We start from the raw sequence: 10,657 nt of genomic DNA on the forward strand, positions 1-10,657 counted from the left end.
TTGTGATATTTAGCATCAATTGTAATAATTGTAATAGTTCACAATTATGATATTTTCCAAAGAAGGAAGGGTTGACTATGAGGAGACTTTTTCCCCCACAACAAAATGGGCTACCATCTGGACACTCTTTGCCTCATAACGGTTGCAAAGTCCATCAAATGGATGTAAAAACTACTTTCTAGAATGGAGATATAAAAGATAACTTTTTTATGTCCCAGCCAAAAGGATTTGTTGTGAAGGGCCAAGAACACAAATTATGAAAGCTTTTAAAATCCTTTTATGACATCTGTTATCACTTAAGAATTCTAATTTCAAAACCGCTCACATTAGTTTGATGGTAAAAAAATTCAGTGCTAGTCTAGCTTTGAGTTTTTGTTTGCCTTAGAGTCTGAGTCTAAGGAGTCCACTATGCATCCTCATTCTTCACTGGTCTCATAATTTACACAATTTCCATGTGTCAACTTTGTTCAAAGGTTATTATATGCTACAAAGCTCTTTAGGTGATTTCGTAGTGCATAAGTCAGTTTTAAGTGTTTTCGTAGCGCAACATGTTTCTGGTGATTTCGTAGCGAAACACGGTCTAAGTGATTTTGTGCTGATCCATAGCAAATCTCACCCAGCTGTCATACTTATCAGAATCCGCTGTGTTTGAGATCGTTAGGTGTCGTTGTATTGGCACATGTTGCAGTTGTTGCTGAGAAGGAGACAAAGGGTTATGTTTACTATCTGAATGCATTTAATGGAAAGTTGCTTGCTGGCATCAATCAAAAGACTCAGGATACCTTTGATGAACTGGGTTCTTCAGGCTTTTATCTGTCGGTTTGTGGGCGCCCGGAGATGACAGTCTCGAAAGGAACCCCAATTTTTCACTGCTACATTTGGCGTGCAAGTTATCAAGCCAGGCATTCTGTTGGACAGTTTCTTTGACTGCATCACGGAGATTGCTGCAGCGCTGGCTCTTACACGGATGGGTGAGGCTGGCTACAGAGTTGACACTACAGCCAGGCTTGCCCAATGGAGAATAGAAAATTTGGCTTCTTATACTTCCTACAGGAAGTCTGATCCTTTCAAGATAGGGATGTGGAATTGGCACATTTCAATAGAAAAAAGTAAATTATCATATGTACGATGTTTTCCAGAACCTTCAAAGCTGTTGAAGGAGCAACCTCCAATAGCATCATTTACGGTTCAAATTCAGACCTTGGGAGGAAATCATCAGATTTTAACACATCCAGAAGTAATTGACAAGGTGGTCAAAAGCAGCGAGGATTTTGTTTGGCAAGTGGAATTGCCATTCCATGGAAAAATGATCATTGATGTGGAGTTTCTGGATTTGAAAGTTGCATGTCCAAATGGTGGTGGGCTGCGATCAATTTGGTCTGATGAAGGTTTAATTCAGAGCCAACAAGAACAAGGTGCCTTGAAGTGTCTAGACCGCATGTTAGGTGATGGATTACATGCAGATGTGACTATAAATGCTTCCGATGGGAGCATTGGTGCTCACCGTGCTATTCTAGCTGCTAGATCACCTGTCTTTGAAAGTATGTTTGCTCATGACTTGAAGGAAAAGGAATCATCGACAATTAATATCGATGACATATCCATTGATGCATGCAAGGCTGTTTTGAGCTATATATATATGGATGTCTTACTCCTAATGAGTTTTACACACACAGGTTGGCTCTGCTTCGAGCAGCAGATAAATATGACATCGGTGATTTGAAGGATGCATGTGAAGAAAGCCTGCTCAGCGATATCAATTGTAAAAATGTCCTTGACAGGCTCCAAGATGCATCATTGTATCGGTTGCCAAGGCTTAAGAGGGCATTTCACTAACGTGCAGGCCGCCATAGATACAGTTCCTCTCCACAATAACGAAAGAATTACTATCGATGTCTTGCTCGGGGTTTACAGGCAGCCAATTTATGTGCCCAAGACAAAGAATATGATCACATTGCGGGGATTTTGTGCAGAGGACACAGTTTTGACATGGAATAACACAGCCACTCGCATTGAGAATCATCAGGCAACCAGTGTAATAGGTACAGGAACATTTGGATGTGGTACTGTTATTGTTGAAGGAGAGGATTTTATTGCCGAGGGAATCACCTTTGAAAATGTTGCTCCAGAGGGTTCAGGTCAAGCTGCAGCTATTCGAGTAATAGCTGACAGGTGTGCTTTTTATAGTTGCAGATTTTTGGGGTGGCAAGATACTGCATATCTACATTATGGGAAGCATCAGAAAAGAAGTTGGTTTGGATAGTTTAACATCTGGGTCTGGTGGTAAGAGGTTGAAATGGGTATTGAAAGATGAAATTTGTATTGCTTCCGCTGTACAAGATGGTATAAATCGTGGTGCACCTGGTGTGACATTTTTAAAAGATGAAATGTCTTTTTCCAAGCATCAAGCGTTTTGGACTGAAGTGACTAGAAAATTTAAAGAGGAGATTGGGTACTATCTATCAACAGATAAGCTGTTTCAAAAGTTTAGGAGCATGAAGTACAGGTACTTGAGTATTAAGCAGAGTGATATCCAAGAATTCAACAAGCATGATAAGGACCTTTTCAATCTACTTGAACAGGTTTTTGGCAATGGTAGCTGTGTCACTTCTGATTCAGATATTAAAAGACAAGACAAATCTGGTGCTCCTTTTCCAGGCAATGAAATTGAAGATAAGGTATACAAACAGAGTAGAGTCTAAGACTGTGTTTTTGAAATTACACAGCAGTTTCGTAGCGCGCTACGAAACTGCTGTAGCTGCATGTTACAAATGAGTTGATCAATTATGATTGACAAAGCAACAAATATTTTTAAAAGGTTTTGTCATAACACAGGTAAATGAAAACGGTGGACAGCACATCAAAGACGTGGTAGTCTGCTCCATTTTGGGTAATTAAAAGATAAAGGATATGCTTCGTTGGATCCGGATATGTTAAGGCAAACTAAAAAGACCGGAAAACAGGGATAATTTCCTATGTTTCAGGGCATTGGAAAACATGTGATATTAAAGAGCAACATGAAGCATTAAACACCCATCTCAGCCAAACTGAAAGAAAACCAGATGTCAAAGAACGAGGAGAAGCCATCATGCATGTAATATGAAGTTAGAGTCATAGTTGATTTAGATCTCTAAAAAAAAATCCAGTCAACACCTTGTTGTATTTATTAGTTAGTTAAAGGGTTAATAGGTGTCATTAGAAGTAGTTTTCGAATTCCCCTCATGCTGGAGGAGGAATCTCGATTAGTTAGGATAATAACTCTATATATAGCTGAAACAGCAATGTAATGGAGGTTGGAAAACTTTATGACAGAGCATTGTATTTGGCTTATGTAAAGACTCACTTTCAGTAATATAATTTGGCTTTTACTTCTCAGGATTCATGAAGGATTTCTTATATTCAGAATGTGTGATGTTGTCCTTTTCTTAATTTTGTTGACAGTGGTATGGATGTATAATCACTCAGAATTCATTGAATGTGCTCTGATTTCCTGTATGCATCTATAAACTGTGTGTTTCCATATGAGTGTATGTTCTGAATATTCAAATGCTGAATGCCCTGACTTCCATGTAAGGTCAAGATCTTTGTTATATTAAGGTGTGTTGACTCCATAGGCCCAATGGATACTTGTTTAATGTATTTCCAGCAGTCATATTTGTCACAGTTGATCTACAAGAGTTAGCCATCTTATTTTAAATCAAAATCATTAATACATCCAGAGAGAGCCCTCTCAGGTTGAGGAGGCTAAGCCTCAGCCTAAAGTAGGTCTGAAATAGTTACTTAGAGTCAACCTGACCAGCAGCCTATCAGGGTCTGATTTTGAGATAACAGGTCATGTGATATATTCATGGACTGATAATGTTTATGTATGTTATATTAGCTTGTCTTAATGTTCCGCTCCAATCCATATATGAGACCCACCATATAAACCTAAGTGTTGTCGGATTAGCAACCCGAGACAGCTCTGACTGACAGCATCGCTGGCACCATCAGCAGTGAACATATGGACGCGGCATTTATTTCCGCCGGCCTGTTCACGTGAAGGGGTGTGGTCTGGTGTTAGAAATTACTGCCTAATTTTGCCGCCTCATTCAACGGTGAGGATGATCCAGAGTGGATCCGAGGGTGGTGATGCCCCCCCGACATCACTTCCGGAGATCGATGCTATATAATCATTTCTCTTCTCGATTCTTCGAGTTTCGGCATAGCTCGGCGACCCTACTATTCTCCGCTCCACCACGCCACAGCCAGTGGATTGATTGAAGATCTTGCGCCGAGCGAACACCCCCTCCGCCGAGCGCGCATCCTCATCGCCGAGCGTCCGTTCTGTGTATTATATACATTCGTGACGAATTCTGGAGGTAAGGTTGCAGTCGTTAACATATGAGTTTTGTTCCTTTTGAGTTTATCGTTCTCGGTTCTCATGATTTCTCCCTTAGGAAACAGGGCTAATGATTATCCTCTGCCGTGTTAATGCATGAACGCAGCTGTCTGCTTCCGAGTTCGATTCAGGGCAAGGAGGTCCTCTTTCAAGGGCTATGGTATACCGACTATTCATCAGGTGCGACCCTTCTCAGTTTTTTTTGTTGCATGTATTTAGATCTGGGTTAATGTTTTCCCCTCGTTTTTGGTCTTCTATCTGCCGGCAGAGGGTCTCCCCTGTGCCTGGCCATAGCCCAACCTTACTCTTCCATGGTTGGACGCAGATGGCGACGGGAGGCTCTTCATTGACCTGCTCCATGTCTTCTCTGTTTCGTGATATGGGTTCCAGAGAAACCCTAACGCTTCCAATGGTTTCTGGGTTGGAAAGCTTATTAGATTATAAGAGCTGTAGTTCAATCTTTAAATCGTTGTAGATTTGAACTGTTATAATGCATATGTATCTTTTGAGTTAATTCCGAATTCGACTCTATTGGTTACAGTCATTGGGTTCCAAACCCATTTGCTTCCGGTAACCGGATTGTTACAGCCTTGCAGCCGTTTCTATTTTGGCTTTAAATCTCTGTATTTATTCTCATGTCAGTTTGCGAGTTTTTTTTTTTAAAAGAATTGTATGGGTTCTGTCACCCGAATACTGCACAAATTTGCAATAAAGTTCACTGTTCGGGAAATGTATTGGTTATTCTTCTGGTGTTTGGTAGAGATTTATGTATGATCGTATATACTCGTTTAGCAAGGGCTCTCATTACTTTTTTTTGTATGAGTATTTATGGATGTTTCACGGTAAAGTAATGATCTCGGTCGTTTTGACCTTTTGCCTACTATGTATAAGTGAGTGACTGATCATTTTTGTTCATACCAACGAGCCTGGATGGCTTCTCAGTTCCATAGCTCGTTTTATATCACTGTTTTTTTTAAATAATTCTTTGTGTTAATAGTCTAACTGCTACTCGGCTTGTTTCAAGATTTGCTTAGATGATGGCCTAAATATAGTTCCGATTCCTGCTCCATGAGATTTCGGGTTGCCGGGGTGTGCGGTCGTATTTCAGGTGTTCACTACATATTTAGGTACTCATCATTCACAATATGATTGCGGAACTGTTCTGTACCGCAGGAGTTTACCCGGCTCTAAGGGTTATGTTTTATTTCTTACTTTCTAGACTTATCTTGTATCCTGAGCTCGGTACAAATCTCGGGAAGATACTATCTTTTCATGTAATAAGTTTGAGTTATTGTTATTATCATTCCGCTCCACTGTGTTATTATCGATAGTTTTTCTTAATTCTGACAAGACTCTCTTCTAAACTACTCAGGAAACAGTTTCAACCATCCTGTTCACAGTCGGTGTTTTAGTCTTATCTTTGTTCCTGTGTGCGTTGACAACGAGACTGTAAATCTCAACCGTCCAGGTTTCTGTCCAGCACTGTTTCTTATCTCTTATCCCTGTTCAGGGTACAAGAATACAGTTTACTGTACCCAAACAACTACCGTTTGCAGACCTTCTAGTGCAGCAATAGGAAGTAACATTTGTATCTTTCAAGGAAACAAATAACTTATATAACATACAGATAACTATTGGAAATAATACTGAGAGGGGGGGTGAATCAGTATTATCAAGTTCTTTTAATAAATCTTCCTTATTTATACTTTGAATTATTTTGCATGTTAGTACCATAAAATAATGAGAATGAACAAGAAAAACAGATAGTCACACCAAAGAACACCAGATATAAGGTGGAAACCCAATGTGGGTGAAAACCACCTACTGCAATATGTCTCTATCTTCTTTCAAAGTAGAAACTCATTTTACAATGGTTTTGTACTGGTGCAGTCCTTTACCAGTACACAGGCTGCAACCTGCAGAGAGCTACAACTCTCTCTCGTTTTCCTGTCTCTCCTGGAAGGAAGCTACAACCCCCTTTTTCTTTCAAGGACAACTTTTCATAAATTTTCAAACTGGATCCAAGAATATCAAATGATCATCAAGTACAAGTAAATCACCCAGTCAACTTTAGTAACCAGATCAATAGTAACAGTAAACTAAACCCAGAACACCTTATCAACAGAGGAAAGTCAGTCAAATAAATGCCTTAATACAGATACGCAGTTTTTCTTTCTCTGGCCAGCGTGGCTCTGCAATTCACCTTTTGCTCCCCTGCGTATACCCGCAGAGAGCCTTCTGCTGCACTGCGTACCCACGCACTATTTCTTTAATCACGCCGCGTACTGCTACTGTAGCCACGCACCCACAGATGCTATTGCGCCGCGTACTTCTACTGTAGCCACACACCCATAGATGCTATCGCGCTACGTACTTACGCACCTGCGGCTTCTGAAGCGCCGCGTACTTTCACTGTGCCTACGCACCTGAACCTCTGTCACGCTGCGTACCCACGCACTGCACCTTCTTCTGCTCTGCGTACCCACGCACTGCTCCTTCTTCTGCTCTGCGTACCCACGCAGTGCGCCTTCTTCTGTTGTGCGTACCCACGCACTTGCACTGTTAATCACCTGCGTACTTCTGGTTAGGGCCGAATTGGAAGTCCCCCAGTGTGCCACAAATAGTCAGATGCCCAGATCTGATCATGCGCCCGAGAGATCACCCTTCATGGATTCACCTTCAACTTCACTTTTATATAGATCAAGCTTTTAAACCGATAACCCAATATTTCAGATCTTAAGATATTCAATTTGCAAAAAGATGCTTGGCCAAGTGATCTCCTTTGCTTTATATAGGCAAGCTCTTCCTAAAATCATGGATCAATACCATAGATAACCAAAACATGGGGCTCAATAATAATAATAATAATATAAAACGATACCACAGGCCAAAACCATAGAATCAAGAACGGCGGGCTAAATACCACAGACCAAACATAAGAAGCCCCATGTGAGCGCGCTTCTCTGCCTTGAAGTGAGTGAACTGGGGGTACGCACCACATGAACAGGTGACCTGCGTGTATGAACGCACTTTCTGGCTGGAGTACCTACGGGTACGCATCTTTTGAATCATTCACCTGCGTACCTCTTAATTTCCAACATTTTGAGAGCCTGATCAGAGCATTGCCACTTGAGGGTGTTGCCATCAAGTACAACATCTGTAACATAGAGCCATACCAGAATCATAATGCCAACAATCTCCCCCTTTGGACTTGATGGCAACCTCAAGACCTTCAACGTCATTCTCCCCCTTTGACATCAAGGGCAAAGGGTTATGCTCCCCCTAAGAACATGCTCCCCCTTACTATAAACCAGATCTACAAATAAGAACCATAATCCACCAAACACCATAAATGACCATGAAAGAGATAGAGACATATTGCAGCAATATTCAGACCAGCATCCATGATCTCCTTCTGTACTTGCTCCATAATGCCAACAATGCATTATATGCTCCCCCTGAACCTGTGTCATTTGATCTTCGACCAATCTGCAATTCATCACATGTACGCATATTCCCCAGATAAGCCTTGCGTACATCCAACCATCAGAAGAGATTCAACAACATGATGATGCATCAACAACCCCCAGCTTTTGCCTGAGGTATTCAAAAGTCTCCCTGGGCAATGGTTTGGTAAGTATATCAGCAACTTGTTCCTTAGAAGGAACATACTCCAACTTAACCTTTTGTTCAAGCACTTGTTCCCGGAGAAAGTGATACTTGATTGGTATGTGCTTGGTCTTTGAATGCATGACTGGGTTCTTTGAAATGCTGATTGCACTTGTATTATCACATAAGATGGAGATGGGTGGTATACAAGTGATTTGAAAATCCTGCAAGGTCTGCATCATCCAAAGGAGTTGAGTGCAGCAAGATGCAGCAGCAACATATTCCGCTTCAGCTATAGACAAGGCAATCGAACTCTGTTTCTTGCTGAACCAAGATACTAATCTGGAACCCATAAAGAATGCACCACCACTTTTGCTCTTCCTGTCATCCACGCTTCTGGCCCAATCTGCATCTATATAAGCATGAAGTGTGAGATCTGTATCTCTAGGATACCATAAGCCATAGTTTTGAGTCCCTTGAAGATATTTGAAGATTCTCTTTACTGCCTGAAGATGAGTTTCCTTTGGATTTGCCTGAAATCTTCCAACTATTCCTACTGCATGCATTATGTCTGGTCGGGTACCTGTAAAATAAAGTAGACTTCCAATCATAGCTCTGTAGGTTGGTTGGTGCACTGCTGCTGATTCATCATTTGCACTGAGGCTACATCCTGTGACCATGGGTGTACATACTGGTTTTGCATCTTCCATGCCATATTTCTTCAAAATCTGCTTGAGATACTTGGTTTGAGACAAAAAGATCCCTCCTTCTTTTTGTTGGATTTGCAAACCAAGAAAATATGTTAGTTCTCCCAGCAAGGACATTTCGAATTCTTTCTGCATTACCAAGGCAAAGCTTTGACTCATAGCTTCTTCATTGCTACCAAAGATAATGTCATCTACATATACAACAAGTATTAGCAATTTATCATTTTCAACTTTTATATAAAGATTGCTATCTGCTGATCCTTTTGAAAATCCTTGTTGATGAAGATATTTGTCCAAACGATAGTACCAAGCCCTTGGAGCTTGTTTGAGACCATAGAGAGCCTTTTTCAATCTGCATACAAGATTTGGATCATTTCCAAGAATGAAACCATCTGGCTGCTCAATATATACTTCTTCTTCCAAGTCTCCATTCAGAAAGGCTGATTTCACGTCCATTTGAAATACTTTGAAGTTTTGAAAGCTTGAGAGAGCAAGGAACATTTGGATGGCCTCAAGTCTTGCAACAGGAGCAAAAGTTTCTTCAAAATCTATTTCTTCTTGCTGCGCATACCCTTTACAAACAAGTCTGGCCTTGTTTCTAATTACTTCTCCATTTTCATTCAATTTATTTTTGAAAACCCATTTTGTCCCTATAACATTCTTATCCTTTGGTCTAGGAACCAGCTCCCAAGTGTTGTTCTTTTCGATCTGCTCAAGTTCTTCATCCATTGCTTTGACCCAACATTCGTCTTTGCATGCCTCTTTCACATTTTGTGGTTCAGTGGAAGAGAGTAATGCCAAATAGCTTGAAGCTTCTGCAATTGTTCTTCTTATTTGTACACCTGCTTCTTTCTGCCCCAAAATCTGAGATTCTGGATGATTCTTCTGAACATATCTGGATGGAGTCTTCTCTTCTATCCTTATCTGCTCCTCTGGTTCTTCTTGAGGTTCTTCTTCTTCATCATTTTGTCTTTGAGGGTAGTCTTCATCTTCTTCGATATCTTCATGATTTACTTGCCTAGGAATGTATCCCTTCTCATCAACCACTACATCAATGCTGTCAACAATTTTTCCAAGTCTTTTATTGTAGCACTTGTATGCTTTGCTGTGTGGAGAATAACCAAGAAGAATGCCTTCATCTGCTCTAGGTTCAAGTTTGCCAAGTTGCTCATCAGTATTCTTAATATAGCATTTTCTCCCAAAGATTTTGAAGTGCTTTACCGAAGGAGTCTCACCATACCAGAGCTCATGAGGTGTTTGAGTGCTGTTCACCCGGACATTTGTTTTGTTGAGAATAACAACCGCAGCATATGCAGCTTCACCCCAGAAAGTTGCGGGAGTTCCAGACTCATCAAGCATTGCACGAGCCATTTGTTGGACTGTTCTGTTCATTCTTTCCACCACTCCATTTTGCTGAGGAGTTCTAGCTGTAGAGAATTCTCTTCTTATCCCATGTTCTTCACAGAAATCGAAAAATTCATTTGAGGTAAATTCCCCACCTCTGTCGGATCTGAGGCACTTAATTTTGTATCCTGATTCATTTTCAACCAAGGCTTTAAAGGATTTGAATTTTTCGAATGCTTCATCTTTGTGCTGCATAAGTCCTAACCAGACAAACCTGGAGAAATCGTCAATGAATAATATCAAGTATTCTTCTCCTCGAGGTGTCCTTTTCCTGAATGTTCCACATGCATCTGTATGTACAAGCTCAAGAGGCATGCTAGCTGATCCTTCCTTCTCTGGAAAGTTAGTTCTGGTTTTCTTTCCAAACTGACATGATTTGCATATGGTGTTGTCTGGAATTTTGATATCTGGAAGACCGCGAACTGCCTGATATTTGCATGCTTTCCTTATTTGTGAAAAGCTTAGATGCCCCAACCTCCGGTGCCATAACCATTGTTCATCATCCTTGCTTAGATAGCATTGTTGTTGTCCTTCTTCAAATATGTATAGATTATTT

At 40.7% G+C, this 10,657-nt stretch overlaps 1 pseudogene; it reads left to right on the top strand.

Moving 5' to 3' along the window:
* Positions 1 to 792: 792 nt before the first annotated feature.
* Positions 793 to 1,836, top strand: LOC149202460 (BTB/POZ domain-containing protein At1g55760 pseudogene; annotated as a pseudogene).
* Positions 1,837 to 10,657: the final 8,821 nt, after the last annotated feature.

The sequence above is a fragment of the Pinus tabuliformis genome, chromosome 2_1, assembly GCF_031772625.1.
Source record: "Pinus tabuliformis cultivar Carrire ecotype Pingquan chromosome 2_1, CPIR1, whole genome shotgun sequence".
Taxonomy (NCBI): domain Eukaryota; kingdom Viridiplantae; phylum Streptophyta; class Pinopsida; order Pinales; family Pinaceae; genus Pinus; species Pinus tabuliformis.